The following is a 22,761-nucleotide window of genomic DNA, read 5'->3' on the forward strand; positions in this document are numbered from 1 at the left end:
GCATTCAAACATACATACATAAATAAGCCACATTTTTACTTAAAGACTATGCTATAGAGGAATCTCTCCTGTGCGCCGAGAAAAAGAAGCTGAAGAGGGATGCAGCGGTGCGGGGAAGCTTTCAGAGATCCACCCAGCTGCTTTAACTGGAGTGGTTCATCATCACAGCACAGAATCTCCGGAGGTTCCCGCGCTCACGTGTTTTTTTTTTTCTTCTTCTTCTGTTCGTGGGCCTTTTGTTTAAGGGGGAGCCGGCATTGTGCGTGTGAGTGTGTGTGTGTGTGTGTTGGGGGGGGGGGGGGGTTCAGAGGGCTGACCTCCCCTGATGGGCGTAGCGTCCATGAGAGATATCCCATTTGACGTGACAGTTTCCAGGCACGCTTCACGCTCGCGTGAGCGCGCGGGAGAGAGGGAGGTAACGCCGTGGATGCGTGGGGTTGCGTATTGTTTAGAGAGGAGAGCGTGGATGCATGCGCTTCCGCCAGCCGCGCTCGCCATTGTCATTTAAGAGGTACCGCAACTTTCTTCTCTTTTTGTGCAGCGTGTTAGAACTGTGTGCAGCCGACTTGTGTGCAGGTGAAGATGCTGTGTTTAGGGAGCTTTTGCCCGGTATTCTGCAACGTCATTCAGATTGAACTCGTGTTTCTCGGCAGTTGTGATGGGGGTGAAAGAAAGAGAATGGGGGATAAAGGTTTGTTTTGACTTTAGGGGATGTCCATGCGAACAATGTACGCACGTGGAAATTGTTTTCTTCACGTTTTCTTCAAAGTGCAGGTGGTACAGTTCATAGACATGAGTAAAATGCATGTTTTCTTTGTTTCAATTTTAGAATTAATTTCACTTGTCGGTTGCATGAAGCTTTAAATGTTAAAGTTGATAACAGAAAGGAAGAATGGTGGGATACTGTTAATGCAGAATACGTTTTAGTTTTTTTTTTTTATCATTCACAGATCAATCAAATATTATAATAATCTGGATTATGGTGTCTATTTACATTGGTAAATACTGAATGAAGTTAGAATTTTTAAGCCTGACAAAGTGAATCATGACATTTATCGGCAAACCAAACAATATTTGCTGTAATCTTGAAGTAATCTTTAGAAAATCATAATCAACATGTGATATTATGATAAATTAACAACAGAAGTGTGTGTTATTGTAATTACTGTATTATTTGAAACGGAGGTGGCCAAATGGTTTAGACAATTCGTTTATGAACAGTGTTGCTAAATAAACAAATAACTAAAAGTTGTATTGTTTATGTGAGGTGTGTTGACCCAAATGTTTATATAGTAATAAAAAGGTAAAAATGAAAATAGAGAACTCTCAAACTCCCGTATCGTGGCGAAAGTCATTAATATGAGCAGAATGACTCCTGAAGTGGGACAACATGCTAATTAAAATTGCTCATGCCATTCAGATGAGCTCTATCTGAGTCCATGTTACTCATGTCCCTTCGAATATGCCTTCACTCAAGGTCACCATGCATTTTATGGAAAAGCACAAACAAGGGCTTGTCTGATTATGGTGGCACATTGCTACTTTATGGTTACTGTGTTGAGAATATGATTTCTTTAGATGACAGGTTTTTGAATTACTTGGAGCTACATCAGGTCAGGGTAATTTTGTGACTTGATTACATGGAGCCAAAGAAATTAGCCTTGTCATTTAGGGGTTGTTTAAATCCATGATAAATTAGATTCCAGCTCCATTTTATTTTGGCATGTTTGAATATGTCCTCTGAATCCAGTTTGTACCACTGCTTGGGCACTAGCTGTTGGATAATATGCAGCAAACACGCTGTGCACGATTTCATCTATGTTCATTTGCTGAGGGTAACAGTTTGAAATTAGTGTAAATCTCCCATAACTAACTTATTACAATTTTCACATCATCAATAGTTCAACCCTAGCTCTGTGTTGTTCTTTGTGCATTTGCATTAATTGAGTGCCTTCTGAAAAGACCTTGCTCAACAACATAAGCAGAAACACTATACTCAACACTTGCTGACAAAGAGCAGATTAGTGGCCCACATGCTACATAGAATTTGTACTTTGCTATATCACGTGCTGCTTGTGAGTGTTGCTGTAGGCTGTTTTCAAACCTGAACTGTGGTTCCTTGCGTCCATTGTTACATTACAGACTATATTTATGTATGAATATTATATGATCATTTTGGTTCACCGATGGGGCACCAAGAAATCTCTTGAGACATTACTGCCCGTTTTGCTAATGGACCAGTGAGATATACTAATGTAAGTGTACTTCATCAAATAAATAATACTAGTACATTAAAATCTCTCATCACCAGAAGTTAGAAGCCACACTTTGAAAGATATTTAAACATTCATTAAATGTTTGTTCATTGTTTTTCAATTAGGGCATTGGCAAAAAATGCCTAGTCTGCAAGAGGCATACAGCAGCTCATAAGCAAAGTGACATTTATATTTGCTTGCTGATAGTGAAACGCTGATCAGCCAAAAAACATATACAATAGCATCTTTTGTCCTTAGAAGTTGCATTTTACACAGTTTTCATTACAGCCATGTGAGTTCACCCAGATTTGGTTAGCATTTGGGCTAGCATTTCTCATGGCAGAAGTGAAAGCAGTGCCAGCATCATGCAGAAATGTAGTTTTTGAGCACATCAGTAGCAGGTGAAGTTTTAGCTGAATATCCACACAAACCTTTTATCAGAAAGGGTGTGAGGTTGGCACTGACCTAGAGCCAGCGGTGCCCAGTGGCCATGAGTACAGATTGGTCTTTTCTCCCACAGAATGCAGTATTTGGTATGGGCAAGTATGGGATAGTGGTCAAGTGGGCAGGTGGATGGACAGCTTTTAATTCACTCGAATTTGGGTCCCTGGTGAAATTCTTTCTTGGGCTAGGTCCATCAAGCTGTCTCTTGTCAAGCTGTCAGTTAAAGTGCTGTGTTCAGGTCACTGGACATAGAAGAGCCCATTCAGAGGTCGAGTTGTCCCGTGGAAAAAAGCCTCTGTAAACAAATAGCTTTTTCATTTTGTAATTTCACCGGTCTTCACTGAAGTACAAGAGAGTGTGGGAGAGCCAGGATGCAGCAGCCAGCAAGGGAGCCTGGGCCAGAGACAAGAGGCTTTCATTGGAGCCCTGGAATGAAAAGATTTCCTTCTTGCCATGAAAAGATTAGAGTGCCATTTGGCGCTGGTGCCAAGGCGCGCTGAGGAGCTGTTGTGCTCCACCATGGCAACGGTAGACATGAAAGGAACGTAAGGTTTTACAGCACAGCTATTTTAAAACCTTCAAAGTACATTTACAAGTACATTTCTTTGAATAATAGAGGCTTTTTTACATTTTAGTTCGCTCCTCTACATGATCAGCTATGCTTATTGGCATTAAATTGTGAAGTTGAGAAGCAGAATGCAAACATTTTAAGCATAATACAGCAATCTATTGCATACTCTATACCCTGTAATTATAAAAATCTTAATAATGTTTGAAATAGCTATTGTTCTTTTTAATTTCCATTTTATCCTTAAAGAAGCTATTTTATATTAACCCATATTTTTCTTTTTGGCAATCCATTTGATTTTCAATAAAAGTTATAATCACAGCCAAATAACAGAAATGTTAAAGTAACAACACACATCTGCTGTCACAGCTGAATGTCATGCCAAACCAGCATGTTCTCTTCATTGCTCTGTGACAGAAGCTTCTTCAAACCTTTTTAAAATACCACTGATTTGACTTTTGTACGTTTGATGGATCTTTTGGGACAGAGGAGGTATGTGTTCATGTGTTTTTTCCCCCTAAAAATGCTATTTGCACTTAAAGATGCATGCCAAAGGCGTTTATTGGACTACAACCAACATCGATCCCTTTGCTCCCCTACATCGTGCCGCTGCATACAGACACAAATGGGTTGCCTCGGCTTCACCCTCTTCCTCCGCATGCAGTGCATTTCTCATTCTTAATCGGCAATCAAAGATGTGTCATTTTGGCAGCCAGACACCAAAGCAGTTGCTTAGAGGTGACTGACAGTCTGAGAGGGGTGTTATTTAACCCTCCGAAATCTCTTAGGACCCATGTGCAGTTAGCAACCCCTGTGCCAGCAATGCAACAAAACAAAGCTAAAAGGAAGGCTTGAGAAGCTGGTGTCTGCTGAAGTAATTTTGCCTATGCTCTGCCTCCTTATGAGAAGGAACAGAATAGAAGTGTGTGTGAGGAGAATTTCAGAAAGGGCCAAACAGAGGAAACTGTAGACAAGGCACAGAGTCAAGAGACTCTTAAAGGAGAGAGTCGCATTCTCAGCACCACAATACTAAGCTCCACAATACCAGCTTCTCTTCTCCTCAAGTTTCGTATCAGAGACTGGTAAGGAATACCTGCATGCACGACACTCCGATAAAGTGTATTACTATAGTCTTCTGTGGTCGGCTTGATTTGTCGCTGTGCTCCTCTGATCGCTGTATCTGGGGGACTCAGCTGATTGTTTGCGTGAGAGCAGGGAAGGTCACTTTGTGCATCCAGAGAGGACACATTTTGCTAAAACCAACATGTTAACAGGGTTCAGCATGTGCCTTTAGCTTTTGGCATTAATGGAAATCCATTGTTTGCTTTGTAATGCAAAGGTCAATGAAGTATTGCTTTTCAGCTGTGTTTGTAGCTTGAAGTTCATGAGTTGTGTGAGACTGAGCTAACGTTAAAGACTCGAGAAGAATGACGAGGTAATGTTGATGGGGCGTAGTTATCTCCATGATATCACAAACATATATATCATTGCTCTTAAAATCCTTTCAAAAAACCTTGTGCTAACATACTATACTTTTTTTCCTCACAGTCTGTATTTCATTATTAGGATCACAGTACTTGGATGATTGGTTTATCTGACTGATTAAATCTTTTAAGATAAGCCTGGAAGATTTATCTAAATAGTATAACAATGTTAAAAATGACTTATAAATGATAATAAAATTCACTTTCTCAGGCATTTGAGTCAGTGCACAGACTTTGAACTACTTACATTTCTGTTTGTAGCTGTTATTTATAATGCAAATGTATGTGCCTATGGTATATGTAATGCACTTTCTCCACTAAAAAATAATCCATTTTTGGTATAATACAGCAGAACTCCATAACTTAAATTCAAGTAGGCACCATTAGCTGGCTTTGAATTATTGCAACCTGATCATAATTTGGACCATGACTATTTTCAGTTTTTTTGTTAGAAAGCTAAAACCTTAGAGTCACATGAGTTTCCTTTTCAATGTGCTTGGAGTTGCAGGTATAGCTTGCCAACTCAATGCGTAGAAGGAAATTATTTGGAATAATGCATGCCATGACAATTAAATTACGCACAGCTGACTAAAGTAAATGCTGAACTGCTCGTTCATAAGCATTCAGAATAAATGGAAGGTCTTTTTTATCCCTTTTCTCTGAATCTTATCTGTTTCTTAAATGTGTAAATTCCCTTACTTGGCAGGGGGAGAACTGTGATTTGTTTTTGAAGTCAAAAGCTGACTTTTTTTCAAGTCTAAGCAAGCAAGATAAGTGCACCAGTAAATGCATTAATGCACACACTGTGAATGTAACCTCAAAAAGATCTCAAGTTACAGGATAGTATAAAATCATGTAATGCAATATATGTAATTTGCTGTAAATACCTAGAATACATTACACATCTAGGATATTTTACAAACATGGTATTTACCTCCTTTTTTGTATTTAGGGAATACAGTATGATATAATTACATGTAGTGTTTACTGTATTGAGGAAAAACATTTTCCACTTGCCAACTAACAATTTTCCACCAGCAAAGACCTTTGTGCCCACATGGATTACTCAGTTTTGTTTTAAGGGCCTTTATTCAGTAAGATTACAGAACTAGAATACACTACCCAGCTTATATTGTAATATGAACTTTTTGCTCTATTAATCACATTTCAGTGGTGGACTTTTTTGTGTTACTCCTTATTTAGAGAAGGTGATCATCATATCTTGCAAATTGAACTTTGATCAAACATAGAAGAAATATCATTTTACCCAGAACCAACTGATAATTGCAGTGTTGTCTGTACAGTGTATCGTATTTTGCAATGTGTACTGTGTAAGTGAAAACCCTAAACAACAGTAACTTCATCCAAGCATTTGTTCCTGCTGTCTTTTGGTACACACTGAACCACATGGCTTGCGTCAAGTAGCCATGTGGAATCCACTCATACCATGTTTATTTCTAAGGCCTCTTTGTTATGAGATAGCATTTACTCAATATGTGTGATGGTTGGAGGGGGCAGTTGTACGTGGTACTTGATTATTGTTTAGACCATCTATATGACCTTCTTCGGCCATTCAATTAATATTATTGGATTGTAAGCTTGCTCTAATTAGTGCATTGCATGCATGCATTGCAATGCAATTCATTTTTCAATCCGATTAAATTAACTTTCGATTTTCAGACAGGAGCACAGACACCAGGTCACGTGGCAGGAACAGTTTTGTGGATTGTATATGCTAATATAAATGACTTTGGCACTGTTACTCAATTATATAAAGTTATACAGAGTAGACTATAAACTGATATTTAGATTGAGTATGTGAATGCAATTTGGAATAATTTATTTTGTTAAGAATATATTTTATGACCTGAATAAAACTTTCATGAAGTGGTTTTTGAATAACTGTAAATCTACTTTCAGATTTTGTAAAGCATGTATAACATACTTTTGCTTTTTTCAACAGAGATGAGGGCTAGTATAATTCATGACAGGGTCAGAGTTTTGGCTAAATCCAGATAAATATGATGATATATGGCTGAAGCACTGTGTTTAGGTTTGTCTGGGGAGGAAATTGTTGCACTTTTCACATGAGCAAAATATAATTTTTGTCAACTTTCAGCAGTCAAGTGAGAAGACTTTCTTTCCAACTCTATCATGCATGTCAAAAGCAGTTACAGAACAGTTTATAATTATATCCCAGTCTATTCCCTGTTATAGCAGATAAACTGAGCCGGTCACATTCAGTCTCATTTTCAGGGCTATCCAGGTTAGTGTCATAGTGCCTTGGTCATATTGAAGTTCTTTCAGTAGTGGAAGTCATTGTAATGCTATACATAAAGAAGTGATTTGAATTTCATTTCACATTTTTCTTTGAAATGATTTCCATTTTGCAAAGCTTGACACCCCGCAAGGGTGTCCTTCCTCCAGGAGTGCAGATGGCAGCATGCGGTCAAGGTGCTCCACTCATGAACAGCTGGAATGATGTCTGGTGAAGCTCATTATGTTCTGCTAAATGTCTTGGACATTATGCCAGAGGAAATCATGTCATGTACTGTGAGAGAAACCTCAAAGCTCACAGAAATTAATAGCAAGGTGTATGGCAAAGTTCTTCATTAGGCTATGTGCCTTGTGTTCTTTATTTGTTTGAGTAATTTATTAATTTACTTCCTCACTCACCTCAGCATCAGCACAGCCTCCTTATGTGTTGTTTAGTGTTACTGATCTTACAGGTCTTCTGAGGGGCTAAAGGTTGGCAACATCTTAATGAAACTTGTGCATAATTTCTTTCCCAGCTTTCGCAAAATATGCTGCTGACATCTTAACATTAACATGGATGTGGCTTTGTGAGGGTATAATGTGTATAAAATGATTGATGATGACGACTTGAAAGTGGTGGTTGTACAAGCCCCTTGTCAATATTTCCAGCATTATGCCCCCTGAAAATGAGTAGAAAACCTAAGATTTTCTTGACGAGGATTTGTCATATAGAATGGGCCAGCTTTTTCAGAGCAGGTGTTTAAAACCATTGCATCTTTGGGTGGAATAATGAGAGGCTGTGCTATGTAAAGTAAACAAGCTAGCTGTATAAAACAGAGCACAGTGTGGTCTAAATGGAAATTATTGTAATTGTAAAGTACAGATTCTATACTGGTAATTTCTGAGATTGATTAATAAAAACTAATCCAGCATAATCAATTTTAAAAATGTTTTACACAATTTCCAAATTACCGAGATCAGTAATTAGGCTGTAGTACCTGTATGTTAACATCATAAACCTCTACTGTAAATGTATGCAAAATGCTGCAGTTAAGTAAATAGTACAGAGCTGTGAGTAAATTATTGCTGTTAAAAGTTATTTTGCCAATATGCTACTTTTTAATCCATGTACAACTCTTGAACCTGTTCTTGATGACATTTCATGATTAATAAACTTTTCAATTAAAGATCACACATCCATCACCCAAAGAGAAGATGTCACAGTTAATAATTTTATTAGAACCAAGAGACAGTTGTTTTTCATTGTAATTAAAATGATTGCATGTGAGCAGGCAGAGGTAACACCATCACTCATTGCATGCAATTATATGAAAAGGAACCAGCTGTAGATGAGTGTTCCACACTTAACCCGGCATGTTTGTAAGTTTTTTCAATACAAATGGTTCAGAATACTTACCATGTTGGGGTAAGTTCTCTGCCACTGCTCTGTTTTCCCACTCATCAGCTGCCTCTAGCTCGGTGTAATTGGCAATCCAGACCTCTCAGAGCTAGGATAAATTGTCAAAATGGCTTTGGTCTCAAGTTGGCCCTTGTTGTAGAGTGCATACCTGATTAAGTGTGTTGAGGGTGCCCAAGGAAATAAACTGGATCTAGTGCCACCTCTTCGGATTGAAGGTAAATTAGCTGTGATTTATGTGTGGGAACATTTTGTTTATATAGAAATCTGCAGAGCAAACGGTTGCTGCGTGGTAGATAATGAAGCAGAACATGGGATTCCCTGATGTTCCTCTTTGATTATTAATGTGGCAAAGGTGGAAAGAAACAGACTGGAAGTAACATTGAGATGTGACTGTGTTGAGATCGATCTGATATATGATTGAGAAACCGATTTAATATGTACTGTTACAGAAGTTAGAACAGACTTAAGGACAGAGTATGCTGGTATTTTAAGTAATATGGGCCAGCACCTACTTCATATTTTACAGTAGTGATTCCCAATGACCATGTTTGGTACATTAACGCTTGACACAACATGTCCATTAGTCAGGAGGTCTGGTTTCTACTCAGTGCATTCTTATGATAAATTAACATGTAGATTTTATTGATTGTTGAGGCTGAGTTCAATCTCTTGCTTATTTAATATGTAAATATTAGATACTATACTGTATGCATACCTCCAAATCTTCAATTTTCAGTGAATCAAGTGTACACTCCGAAAACAGCTATTAAATACAACAACACATTAGTGATGTCTACTAGCTTGAGTTGGATTCTTTAGTTTATTGAGTGTTAGCATTTTAGTAATTAAGAGTTTCCCCTTAGAGACAATCTGTCTGTTCTGGTTTACGGACATGCCTGCAAAGCCTACATGTTTCTATAAACTTAAGGCACATGGCATCTGCTTTGCAGAGCACTGTTCAATATCATACCACAGCCCCAGGCATTCAAGGAATGTCCTTTCCTCAAGAACCTGTAACTCACATCAGCAAATAGTGCAGTCAGAAAGCTGCCAGTTTGACAGGCTTTAAGAACAAATAGATGTATAGATGAATAAAGTTGTAACATATGTAAGTCACTCTAGATAAGAGTGTCTGCTAAAAAAACAATAATGTAATGTAATGTAAACAGAATGCAGAGTCAAACATGACCTTGAATGTTCTTGCTTTTTTGTTTTTATTTATTTATTTATTTTTCTGATGCTACTTTGATATCATGAGGGAGGCAGCTGAGATTCATTGTACATGTTTTGCACAATGTCCTGGATTATTGTATCTCACTCATTTACCTTTTCCACTCTCAGTTTATTCATTTTGGAATTATTTGTGTACCAAAGTAACATATAAAACCAGATTGCTTTGATTATAATCTGGACATGTATTATCACTTATTTGTAGACTTCCATATCCCAGGTAACATGTTAGAACCTTCATTTTTTGAAATCCACTTAGATAGGTTACTATTTTTGCACATCCCCAAAGTGTACCAGGGAGGAAACCAAAATCCTCAAGTCACAATATCGCTCTCGTGTTAGAGTGGGATATTTCACTCAATAGCACTGCTCTCTAGTGTTAGAGAGGGATCTAGTGGTGGCTGACATGGCTGTGGGCGACTTATGAATGCTGTGACCTTTCCCTTACAGTCTTGCCCTGATTGCACTGCAATCTCTTCCTCAATTGAAAGGTGATGCGTTGTGACATCACTGATTTTTTTTTTTCCCTGCCTGTAGGTCACAGGGCTCAATTGGATTTTCCAACTTGACAAAGAACAGCCTTTGAGCGCAGATTTTTGCAGTTGCGGTGCAGTTCAGTGGACAGGGAAAAACGGAACCTTCACACTTACGGGAATCTGTACTTTTATCAATATTATCTCTCAATTGACTGTTGAACTCATAGAGCATGTGTCTTTTTCAAATGTGGCACTGTCTGAATGTGAATATTCATTCTTTGCCTGTATCTTCCATGAGCTCTTCCTGGAGCTTCCATTCATTTAAATTTCAATATTTAGTCAGAAGACAACTTTATCCATGGTGGCATAGATAAATATTGCACAGGAGTCAGAATGATATTTACTGAAGATATTCAGATTAAAAAAAACAATCTGATCAATGGTGTCACAGCCATAACATACTCCACTAGGAATTCAAACCTGCAGAACACTGTTCTAAACTCTAGCTTTGTGAATCCCCAAAGGCCCACAATTTTCACTGGCACCTAAGCATTATTCCGTGAGGCAGGTACTAGTTCAGAGGAGGTCAGATAACAGTAATTTGCCACTGGCATGGCTCTTCACCCTGGAATGTTCTCACTCCTTCAGCAATCTTACAATGCAGTCATCCACATAAGCCTGCACACAGTTGCACATTTAGTGTTGATGATCTAGTGGGCAACACTGTTTGCTCAAATGGAAACTGCCTTTTAACAATGCCATCTGCGTCACACATCTAACAAACCAAAATATTTCAGTCTGCATGGTCTTAGGCAACTGGAAGTGGTTGGAAGTCAAAGCAAACAAAAAAAGACTTTTTACTGGTGAGTCACACACAGTTCAAAAACTAATAAGATTGTGAATTCCCAGAAAGCTGTCTACATTTCCAGCAGTAAATGACTGGAAAAAGTCTGGAAAACAGAATCTGATGGTTGCTAGGATGCGGGAATCAGCTTTGGCTCGTAATTCTGACCGCGCTATGCTGCTTGTGGGAGTGAGAATAACCTAGAATTCCTTCATATGATTGACTGCAAAAATGAAAAACTTTATGTGAAGCGGCTGCATGTTTGTAAATTAAACATGCACAGGATAAGTGCAAAATACAAAATACATGCCTTACACTTGTCTTTCTATAGTTTCTGTTAGTTACATGTATCTTTAAAGAATCTGTATACTTTATTATACTATATTTTTTAACATCACTGTAGATTTCTGGGAGCTTTCATGTTAGACTTTTGTTGCGTGTGTGAGGGACTCAACCCTCTGGCCCAGTAATCTCCTAGCAGGCACACCCACCCTCCCACGGCAGGCTCCACCCCCTGGCATATCATTGGCTGGGCTGTCAGTGTGCAGCCTACAGCAGCTGCTTTCCGTTTTCCATTTGAAAGGAGACGAAGGGCGGACAGTTGCATCCCCTCTGATGGCGTTCAATAGTCTGCCAGGAACTCTGCCTTCAAGAAGTGGTAGCGTTGAGGGGGATGAACAAATGAAAACTATAAGTTAACCGCCCTGCAGTCCTGCTAGGTTGCTGCTGTGGATGGTCACAGAAAAGCTTTTTTTATCATCTTTAATGCATTTTGCGTTTTATTTTGTTTTTTTCTTTTATATGCTGTTGGTGAATGATGGAACTTTAACCATGTGGCAGGTAAGGAAGGTGCTGCTGTATGCTTTTTTTCTGGTTAGTTCAATGCAAACTGATCTGTTCAGAAATATTTTAGCTGTTAATTATTATTATTATTATTTTTTAAGTTTACTGTCTTACATGTGCTGAGTGGAAAGCAGTTTGTCTAAAGCCTGCTAGATTCACTGGTGGGTTGAATACGTAACTATTTTTTTTATTTGTAACTTTTGATGAACATGAGAAATCAGAAATACTCCAATTTTCTTGATGTTTGTTGTGTGTTTTGGGGGCAATTCTTTTGAAAGTGATATTGGCATTTTGCCCTTCACTTCTTGTAAGAAATTAAAAATTGTAAGCATCTGCGACTTGGTCCTTCTTCATTAAGAGCTGTATGTTAAGAGCTGTAAAAGAGCATGTAAAAAATTCCGAGAGATAACCAGCATAATCATGATTATGGGCTGGTGTTCCAGTTCTTCAGAATTATTTTCATATGACCTATTTCTTGGGACAGTAGATTGTTGTGATTTGAGAAGCTGAAACTGTGAGCCTTTGTTTCTAACTTGGCATGGAGCAGCAGTGTGGAGTGGTTGGTGAACTTGACTTGTAACCAAAAGGGTGTGGGTTTGAATCCCAGATGGGGCGTTGCCTTTTTGCATTTTGGCAAGAGACCTTTAAATTGCTTGAGTAAATATCCAGGAGGATAAATGGATAATATAAGGATGAGATTATTTGTTATGTCACTCTGGGAAGGGCGTCTGCTTGGCATATGAATAATGTAATCTAGTGCTGCAAATCTGTTAAAGACTTTATCTGTACTTCCATCTGACAGTTTGATGTATTTCTGATGCATGGGAAATGACAGGGCATGTGAAAATGTTAGATATCAAGCTGAGAATCATGTATAGAAACTTTAAATATGTTGTCAGAGGCATCGTTCACTTGTGATATGTAAGTATTGACAGCTGTGATGGTAATAGTCCGAGATGTTGTCTGATCGTTAAGCTTCAGTTTCTGTACCCTCTCTAATTAATTATGCCTTTGACAGTGTGCTACTGAAGTTTCTGAACATAAACATATGTAGCCATATCCCTTTGCACAATATTTCATTTTTATTAAAAACAGTGTTAATTGCTGTCTGTCTTTCTCAGTGTAGTTTTTCTTGCGCTAAACTTTGATAGATGCTGCATTTCAAATGTGAATATAGGCAACTAACAAAACTACAAAGAGGTGCTTGTAGAAATGACCAGACCACCCCTGCTTATTTGGGCCACCAAAGGAGAAAAAAGAACTGAATGATAGCATTGCATTAGTGTGGTTGAGTCTGGTTTTTCTGCAGTTCTATGGCACTATAACAGTTTATGCACACACACACACACACACACACACACACACACACACATTATATATAAAATTTGTTCATGCATATATATATATAAATAAATATATATAAATACATTTTTCACTCTCCACTGAAAAGCCAGTCAAATTATTACACCCATCTTTTTTTTCCTCTGTTTCTCCAATACCTGCTTTCTTTGATCGCTTGTCTGGTAAATACACATGCGTTGTTGTCATGGAAACCTTTTTAGTGGGATTGTGGGAGAATGACAGATTCAGACATGAGACAATGAGTGATTTGTTGAGATTTGTGGGTCTTTGGAGGTATGGGGTTTGGCAAACCGAACAAGCGTGTGACTTTCACTTAGAAATAATGGATAACAGGGACATGTATGGATAGTGTGGCTCAGTCACACTAAAATGTAAGATTGTTTATGTATTTTGTATGTGATACAGTCCTTCCAATTGCAGGAGTCATAGCGAATTTTATTAAAATGACATTCATCAATTTGAATGGACCTACATAAAGTGCATGCAATTTGGTATGATTCTTACTAAATACAGCAAGCCAGTGTCTTCTGTGTTGGTCCTCTAATAAAAATTTGCAATTGTAAATATCAGTAAGACATGATCTACTCTTGGAAAGCAGGATACAAAAAGAGGCATCTTTATAGACCTTTTCAAGTTTGAACACTTTTCATACATTCTCCATTTCTGCCTCAGGAGGGCGCTCTTGAAGCTCCTTGAAAAGTTACTACTTTAAGCACATGCAATAACTGGTTGGTATTCTTTGAAAACATTCTGGAATTAAAATCAGCTTAAAACAATCAGCGTAAATATATATATATATATATATATATATATACAATGACTTTTGATCTCAGGTCAGTGAGTGTTGGGTGTCAAAGGAGATTTTATGCCTCAAAGTTCACATCAGTTGTACTGTACATTTTTCAGTGCATCATTTTACATGTTCAGTGTAGATATACAACCAAAACCACTATTTCCATGAGAGTATGATGCTGTGCACGTTGCAAGGTTACACAGGAAGCAGCAGATTTATAGATAAATCCGTGCCGCAAAGATGGGGGGCATGTGCCGGGTAACCTTGGAGCTGTCTCTGGAACCTGAATGATGAAACTGCCATATCTGAACTGCCTGACACAGAAAAATGAGCCCAGGGGCAAGCCGGCCAAAGGACGCCATCACTGGAGTGTCTCTCATCTCTTCACGCTTCGGCTCTGTGCTGTGAAAATCCTGGAGCAGAGCGCGACAGCTCCCAACCACATGAACCAAGCCCACTTTTCCTCCTGCCCCTGTTCGTGACGACCTTCCTGGCCCAGTCAAAAGAGATGCGATGTGACTGATGATGTGGTACCATCAGGATTATAGATTCGCACTCAAGGGCCGTGGCACATGATAACGACATAACAAGGACTTTACCATCTGCGTGCCCACAGTTTTATTTTCAGAGCAACAAGATCAAACCGCCTGTTCTAAAACTGCATACGGTTTCTCTCACTTAAAACCGTGGGTGTTGGCTGGAACCAAGTTGAAGCCTTGACCATCTGTTTATCTCAAATTACAAACACAGGGTAAATTACAGGTTCAGTTTGGACTAGAAACGAGTAGAAACAGAGCCATTGGTACAAGGCGTGGCTTGTAATTTGTGATATAAAAGGCCTTTTCCTTTGAGGGGCAGTTGGTGTTGTGGGGGGGGATTGCAGACTACATGTCATACCATACATGCCATACATTTTGGTATGCATTTGTTTTGATATGGGGGTGGCATTTTCGCAATCTTGGAATGAGTATGTATGAAAGGCCTTGAAGGCTATGTTTGAAACAGCTGCTTGGTATTGATTGCTGTTACAGAGAGAAAACTGGGTTTGTTTGTGGTAGTCGGTGTGAAGAGGAAGCAGTGTTATGGCTGGTGGCCCATGCACGGCAGTGAGGAGGAAATGGAAAGGGGTGGTAATGATGATTACTGACCAGGGCACCTTTGCCCCTAGCTACCATGACTGGCTGCGGCAGCATGCAGAAGTCGCCAAGACTAACAATGAACATATAAAATGACACTAATTCAGGATCCATGAACTGTGACGGATTAAATAGTAAAGATTATTTTATGGAATGTATTAGGTTTGAAATTGTGTTTTTGCTTTACAGCATATATGTTGACTTTTAAGGATTTTAAATATGTTCAGTGGCTGAGATTGACTGGGTTTTTGTGGTGTGGTTCAACTCCTGGTCCTTGAGTCTATGCAAACAAATGCACTCCCAGATAGCAGACCACCACCATTTAGATTCAGCGTTATCCACTAGTGGTAAAGCATCAAAACTGCATATCAGTGACCCAGCAAGACAGATTGTGCCATGTTAGCCGGATGTAGTACTCCCTGGGAGAGGGTAATAAAAAGAATGTTGCAGAAAAAGATGTGCAGACTTCCTGTATTAAGAAAGCAGCTTACTGAGAATATATTTGCTCTCTCCTTTTCACTATATTCCAACTGCCACAGTTCATTGTTAAGAGAGCAGAGACTACTGCTGCAGAATGCATTATACTCAGTCTGGAACTCCGTAAGCGCCTCTACGGCCCACGGACAAAATTTGAACTCTGAGTCTTTTGGCTCCCATACAGAACATTCCACAGGCTCCAGGTAAGCATTTCCCTTCTTTCCGGGAGAGGTCGTGTGGCCATCTATGGAATGCAGGGCTGTGAACCCGCCACTCTCAACTGCTTCAATTAGTCTGATGAATTTTAGAGGCCTATGCTCACCTCAGCCTGTTTCTTCCTCCCTTTTCCCCCGGCATATATCTCTGCAGAAGATGTCTGTATTTCCAACAGTTTAATAGATGTTGTCAACAAGCCACTAATTCTGCCAGCCCTACAGCCTGCAGGGGAGAGTAAGGGTGGGTGTCTCATGGACTAACACATTCTGTTCTACTGCACTCGTTTGAGTGCTTCTACCCAGCAGAATAGACATACTATCAAATGCTTGCCAAATAAAAGACCATAACTATGCTCTGATTTCATATACAGTATGCCATTAAGAGAATGGAGCACATGGTTTATTCTGTATTAGATTCCATGTATTGCATCTCTCAGAGTATGCTCTTAGCCAAGAGTGAAAGTCTTTAAAATTTTTAGCAGTACTGTAAGATCCCTGCCTACCTGCCTCCATCCACTGTAAATCCACTGACTACTTTTCATGGTGTTACTTACTTGATAATATTCTTATATAATGATCTTGGTATGGTTAGCTGGTTAAGCAATGAAAAGCCCCAATTTGATTTTCAGCACATGGTGGATAGCTATAATATAAACTACAGTATAATACCAGCACACCAGTATTTTATAAAGTATTTTACTAGCTTACTTTAGTTCTCATTCTACTTTGCAAGTGTCACTTCAAAGATGCAAGGATACTACTCTAGCTATCCAGATAGACCTACAGCATTTAGCCAACTCGCTAATGTTAGTTTGCCTAGCTACTTAGCCTCCATACCTTGCCTAAAGTATTGAATTGTTAGTTAATTAGCATCTTTTTTCAATATTTTCTAAGGTTAATACAGAGAATGTTAATTTAGTTGTCAAATCTTCAAAGGTTTGGTGAATAAACATTTGCTCTGAGACATGGCGAGCTAGCTAGCTATGGCTGTCTACATTGTCACCTTCTTGTCACAACTAATTGCTGGATATCAAACTAACCTCACAAAAAATGATAATGGTAAGGTCACAGATAGTATCTACCTGCAATCATAAAGGATCAGATCTGGGGCTCCCAAATCTGTCTGCATTGCAGCTCTCCAGTGACCTACAAGGGGAAATGGTTTCATCGGATGCTCCTAATGTTGCATCAGATTTGATTCCCCAATGAATTCATACATTCTCTGTAGGGTGCTGTCCAAAAGTAAAGGGTTCAGCTGGTCGGCTGGTCGGTGTGCTTATTTTGACAATCTCAGTGGAGAAGCATTCAGCTTGAAATCAACTGTCAATCAAAAATCTAGATTTTTTTTTGTTACAGCTGTTTTGTTTTGTTGAGCAGACTGAACTTTGGGAGAGTACCCTATAGAGGAAACATGACTGGTGTCGAGGAGTCGAAAATGATACAGTTCCTGATCACAGGCCTGCTGTCTGCGCAAAGGGATATAAAAATGCTGGTTCAAAATGGTGGCTACTTAATTTAACTGAGTGAGTTTATTTGCAACTATGTAAAATAATCTAAATGTACAGGGAATACAACCTAATTACATGAAAGATCTATCTAGTTGCGTCTGTCTCGCACATACACTCAAAAAAGGAGAAACACTGTTTGGCATGTCATCTGATGTGGATGTTTTTCTATGTGGTTGACCTAGGAATTGTAATATATATGTTCTTTTATTTTTAAATATATGTTCAGATTTTGTTCATGCTGAAAATCACTGTGAAATGTCCTTGTATAGATTTAGAAGATTAGGGCTCAGGCCGTTGTATGCTACCTGCCAGAGTTTCAGATAAACTGCACATCACATTAGGCAAAGCAAGCAGGCTTAATCAGTCTGTGTTGTGCCAATCTGAAGATGAAAGACTTTGGATTGGTCACAGACATGCTGGTAGACAGGATTTTATATAAACAGGCATCTATTCCTTAGACAACAGAAGATGTCCAAACACATTTTGTGTTATAGATATGGATGTCTTTTGTTATTAGATACTGATAATAGACTGCCCCTTAGATCTTGACAATCCTCATAAGTCAGTGTTCAGAGAAATGGCGCAAGTCCAGTGAGAGATTTTATTTTCAATATTGGAAAACAAATGTAACAAAAATACAGTCTAATGAAAATAAATTGGGAATAAATTATACTGTCATGACAATGAATCCAGTCCAGAGTCAGCAATTCACACTCTTCTTTTTAAGTGGAAAAATAATGAGGTCATTTGAGGACCAGAGGTTTTAAAAAATGGTACAGCCAAAACAGACTGGGAAATAAAACCAGAAAATCACACATGATGCAGTATCCATGTAATGTTAAATATTGTTATTTAGCACTGTCTGTTTTTGTCTAAGAAGAATTCTTAAAACTGAAATTCACTGTTAATCATTTCAACATGAGAGGCCATTCTTATGTACAGTATCAGTATCAGAGAATGAGTATGTATCTTTATAGACTACAGTAGATTGTGTATCTTGTGAAATTTTGCACATTTTGGTAGCTATACAGTGTTGGAGTATGCATAACAAAGAAGATTCTCATGATTCTTGTAATGATGTGTACTTGACATGGAAAACAAAACCTCAACAGACATGCTTCATATTGGCTGTGACTTCTGCTAAACTGTTTGCCCTGCAGTGCCTCTAGTGGCCATAACATTGTTACTGCAATATCCCCTCATTCTGAGTAATGGGCACCACACCAGGGCTGCTTCTCCCAATTGTTTCTGTGTTTTAGATGGACACTCTCGGCAATGTCAGATTAAAGAGTCAACAAAAAAGACACTGAAGAGACTCATCTCCTCTAAAAACTGTTTAGATTCCATAAGCCTCCTACAGGCTCCTATCTTCACCCGTTTTAATATCGTATTCTGAATCTGTTAAGCCATCAGATGGCTAGTATTGCTGTTTTTTTTCTTTTTTCTTTTTTTTGCACAGTAAATTCATGTGGATTATCGCCATTGTTGTCATTTGAATAAGTATATGTACAGAAAGAATAACAGTTGTCATTGGCCGAGCCTTGTTTTTCCGCACTCTTCATTCTTTTGAGAATTAAACTCCATACGCGTGCACTGATTATGTTAGATAGGTCAATGCGTTTGACCTACTTTCAGCTCACCGCTCTAAATGATGCCAGCATTGGTTATGTCAAGGCACTGGGTGGGCAATTTACCCTCCACTCTGTTGAAAAGCATTTTCATGAGCATTTCTGCATTTTTCCACTACTCCCTTATGGTGCAAAAACACGTATTATATAAACCAGCACATAAACATTTAACTTCCCTGCCCCACTATATTTGAACTGAATTATTTCTGGAGGAAATTCTGGTTCACACTTTCTTTATTATTTAACTTTGCATTAGAAGAATTATGTATGTGATAACCTTGCCCTGCTAGTTGTCTTGCAGAACGGCCGTGTTAGATTGTAATGTGGCATTAATGCTGTCAATGTGAGGGGCTCTCTGACTCCCCACACGTTTCCAATCTCATGGCATGTCTTAGCTGGGCTCAGACACCTCTCTGATGTATGGGTCACTGAACATTTCAGAGTAAGTGTTAACATTGTCTCAGCCTTTTTTTATTTTTATTCACCCTAGAGGCTCAGGCATTTTCCACACCGTTTTTAGAGAGAGACTGCTGAATAATTGAACAGGTTAAGCGTTGCATATGGTGAGATAGAGAAAAATGCTGCTGCCTTCCCACCTTTGATTTGATTAAAAATTTATTCTGCTCTGCAATTTCTGACATTTAGAAAAAAGGACAATGAGAGGCATTCATGGGGAAAAAAAAAAAAAAAATATATATATATATATATATATATATATGATGTACGATGAAGTTTATTTAGGGGCTATTATTATTATTATTATTATTATTATTTATTAAGAAGAAGATGCACCAAATTTAGCATGAAGGTTAGTTCCCTGCAGATTGAAAGGCCAGTGGTCTCTTCAAATGAGTTTTTTGTGGCTTTGAGTATAAACAGGAAAATGAGGCATTCGCATTGCCATTGACATTGAAGGGAATTGATGAAGGCTGTATGTTTAACCAGTTTCAAACACATAGGCATCATACTGCCCCAAGGGAGCAGATTGATCACACCAACAGGCTAGCTACTAATTCAGCATCAGTAGATGTTCTGTACAACCCATTTTCTCATGCTCCATTGGAGATTTCAACTTGTGTCAAACTAACTGGCCTGTTTCTTTCACAGGCAGGGAAAATGTGGTGTTTAATTGATTTGGGGTACAAGGCCAGCTTCAGTTCGGCCTCGGAGCTCAGGCGACCATTGTTTTAAAGGGAACAACTGACAATTTTTTTTCATTGATAGCTACTGCCAGACTGTATACCAGCCTGGACACTTGATTGTTTATGTCTTTGGTCATTCATGTGTTTTCTTTTTAGAATAGTAGCAACAAACCTCAGACAACTTCAAGTCTAAATGTGAGACTGTTGCACAGGAACTTTATGTACAGTAGTTTTATCTTTTGCGGTTTTAAGCATTTGTTATGGAATTTGTGTGTGATCTCTACATAAATATTTGAGGACAAGCTACAAAGTGTAGAACAACATCTGCTATATTTGATACAGTATTACACATCACGGCAGCCGTGTCCTGTTCGTATCCTCAGAAAATCAAAAACAGGAACTGTATGCATGAAACCTTTCAGAATATATTAGAAATATACAGCTAACAACATTCGGTAGTGATATTGTTTGATCAGACAAAGATAAATCAAGGACAATGACAAGCTTATAAAAAAAATTAACTTTGGTTATTGAATACACACAGCAACAGAAAGATAATCAGAAAGACAATATTTCTTGTTTGAACGTTGTTGTCAGAGCATTCCTAACACCAATTTATTGTTGCACATTTTAGAGTTGGTTTTAAGAATATTTACAAATTTATTTTTAACACATTTTAATTATTCACATTATTAATTATTACTTAATTATTGTGACCATTGCCACATTTTTTCCTTAAAATACTTAATAAATAAATGGGATATGCTGTAGAAGCATGTATTTAAGGAAACAAAAGAGAATTCGAAATGAAGTGTTAGGGAATGTGGATAAAAGTGCAGCTGTCATGTGTGTGCTTGGAAAAAGACATCAACAACACCCCCATGTCACTTTTCTGTGATGTACACACCATATTTCTGCCTAACTGGCAGCCTTAGAAGGGGCGATTTACACTTTATTCACGCCAGTTCTTAGGCCCCATAGCTTCATCTGTGGTCTGGTGTTTACTTAAAGATCTTCTACACAGATCTTCTGCTTTAAAAATTAATCTGCTGTTATCCGAGGGGTGTCAAACTACAGAGGTTTAAATAATTTGAGAATCTAATCTGTGGTGACATGAATCTGAAAATCAGGCACACTAAAGTCACATGCACCTCCTCACCTATGTAATCCCTAGGATGAGACCAGGGAGGAATGTACGTGCGACAAAATAAATACGGACTGATCCACAAAGGTCACCACCTGCTTGTTTTTGTGAGGTTTTTGATTTTAGAGAAGGGTCAAGGCAAAAACCAGACAACTGACATTTTACATCTGCTCAGAAAGGAGGCCCACATTCATTTCATGTAAATCAAAGTTTTCTGTGTCAAGACCTTACAAAATCAGTGGAATTTGTTCCAATACTTTTAGGAACTTTTAGAAGATTTATACCTTAACACTAGAACTGCGATTTTTTAAATGACTAAAAGTCGGAACGTCTGGGGAATATGTGGCAGTGTACTGAAATAGCCCTTTGACCCATATCTGATTATTGAGAATGATTATTCCCTGTCAGGATCTCAGAGCGCTATAGGGTAAGACCTACCCAGCAAGTATATATGTATAACAATCTTGTAGTTATAATACAAACATATGCATCAAATAACATTTTAATAACATGTAATTGATTCTGATTCATGGAGTTTGAGAACACTAGAAAACTGAATGAGCACCAAACATATAAACAACAGAACATCATACAGCAGTCGATACTAGGTCTGCTGAGTTTATGAGTTGCTGAGTGTAGTCAATAGATGGAACTACAGTGTAGATGTGGAAAATCATGACACCCTTGAACTGCGGGTAGAATTTTTGATTGATCACTCACAGACACACACAAACCACTAACTAACACAGCTGTCGACTGGTCGTGGAGGGAGACGACAGATTGTGATGTAATCTGCCAGTTCCAGGTCAGCCCCTTGTTCAGAAGCCGGGGCATCAGAGATCCCAGCGCTCCCTTCCTGATGAATCACACTGCCAGCTGGGCTCCTGTTCGGAGTGCAACGTCAGGCTTTTGTTGTTTCCTTCCCGGCGACAAACCCCTAGCAAAGTTCTCCAAACAGGACAGCATTGTGCAGGCAGAGACACTGGGGGTTAGTTGGAGGGGGGGAAACCGATCCTCGATGTTTTTTTTTTTTTTTTTTCACTCGATTACAGCTGAATAGGAAGGGGAGAGAGAGGACACAGGCGCCCCGCTCGTGAGGTCGGGGGAACAGCCGGGCTGTAGAGTGCGAGTGCTCCGTTCCTGTCCGAGCAGGAGTGTCTCCTTCACTCGCGGCGCTGGCGGAGGCGGTTTAGGTGGAGCCGGCTTCCCAGAAATTGTCGGTCAGCTTTTTCCTGTTGTGCTTGCTACCGCATCGGAACGTCTCCTGGCCAGTGACAGCCCACATCTAGGATTACAGGGCTACGAAGGATTGCCATCTGGCTCCTCTGACCTAGCACAGTGGTTTTTTTTTCCCCTATACTCCTTAAATATGCATTTGTGATTTGGGTTGGCAGTTCCTGCACAACAGAGATGTCTCTGCGATACAGACCGGGGCGAAATCCATCGGTATGTAAAATACATGTGAATGGTAAAGCTTTCCGTCTGGCTCAATGAGCAGATAATGTTCAGTGCTTTGAGTTGGCTCGCTGCCAGGGT

At 38.9% G+C, this 22,761-nt stretch overlaps 1 protein-coding gene across 4 annotated transcripts in view; it reads left to right on the forward strand.

Annotated features, from left to right (window-relative positions):
• Positions 1-458: 458 nt before the first annotated feature.
• mid1 (midline 1) overlaps positions 459-22,761 on the forward strand; it is a 50,852-nt gene continuing 28,549 nt past the window's right edge. Inside the window, exon 1 of one of the 4 annotated variants that reach the window (XM_036545509.1) lies at positions 459-511. The gene's annotated coding sequence lies outside the window, so the exon portion shown is untranslated. Of the gene's footprint in view, positions 512-4,322; positions 4,350-11,596; positions 11,818-22,120; positions 22,672-22,761 lie in introns of those variants that run through there. The other 3 variants (XM_036545510.1, XM_036545507.1, XM_036545508.1) reach the window with 3 other exon arrangements.

The sequence above is a fragment of the Megalops cyprinoides genome, chromosome 14, assembly GCF_013368585.1.
Source record: "Megalops cyprinoides isolate fMegCyp1 chromosome 14, fMegCyp1.pri, whole genome shotgun sequence".
NCBI classification, from domain to species: Eukaryota; Metazoa; Chordata; class Actinopteri; order Elopiformes; family Megalopidae; genus Megalops; species Megalops cyprinoides.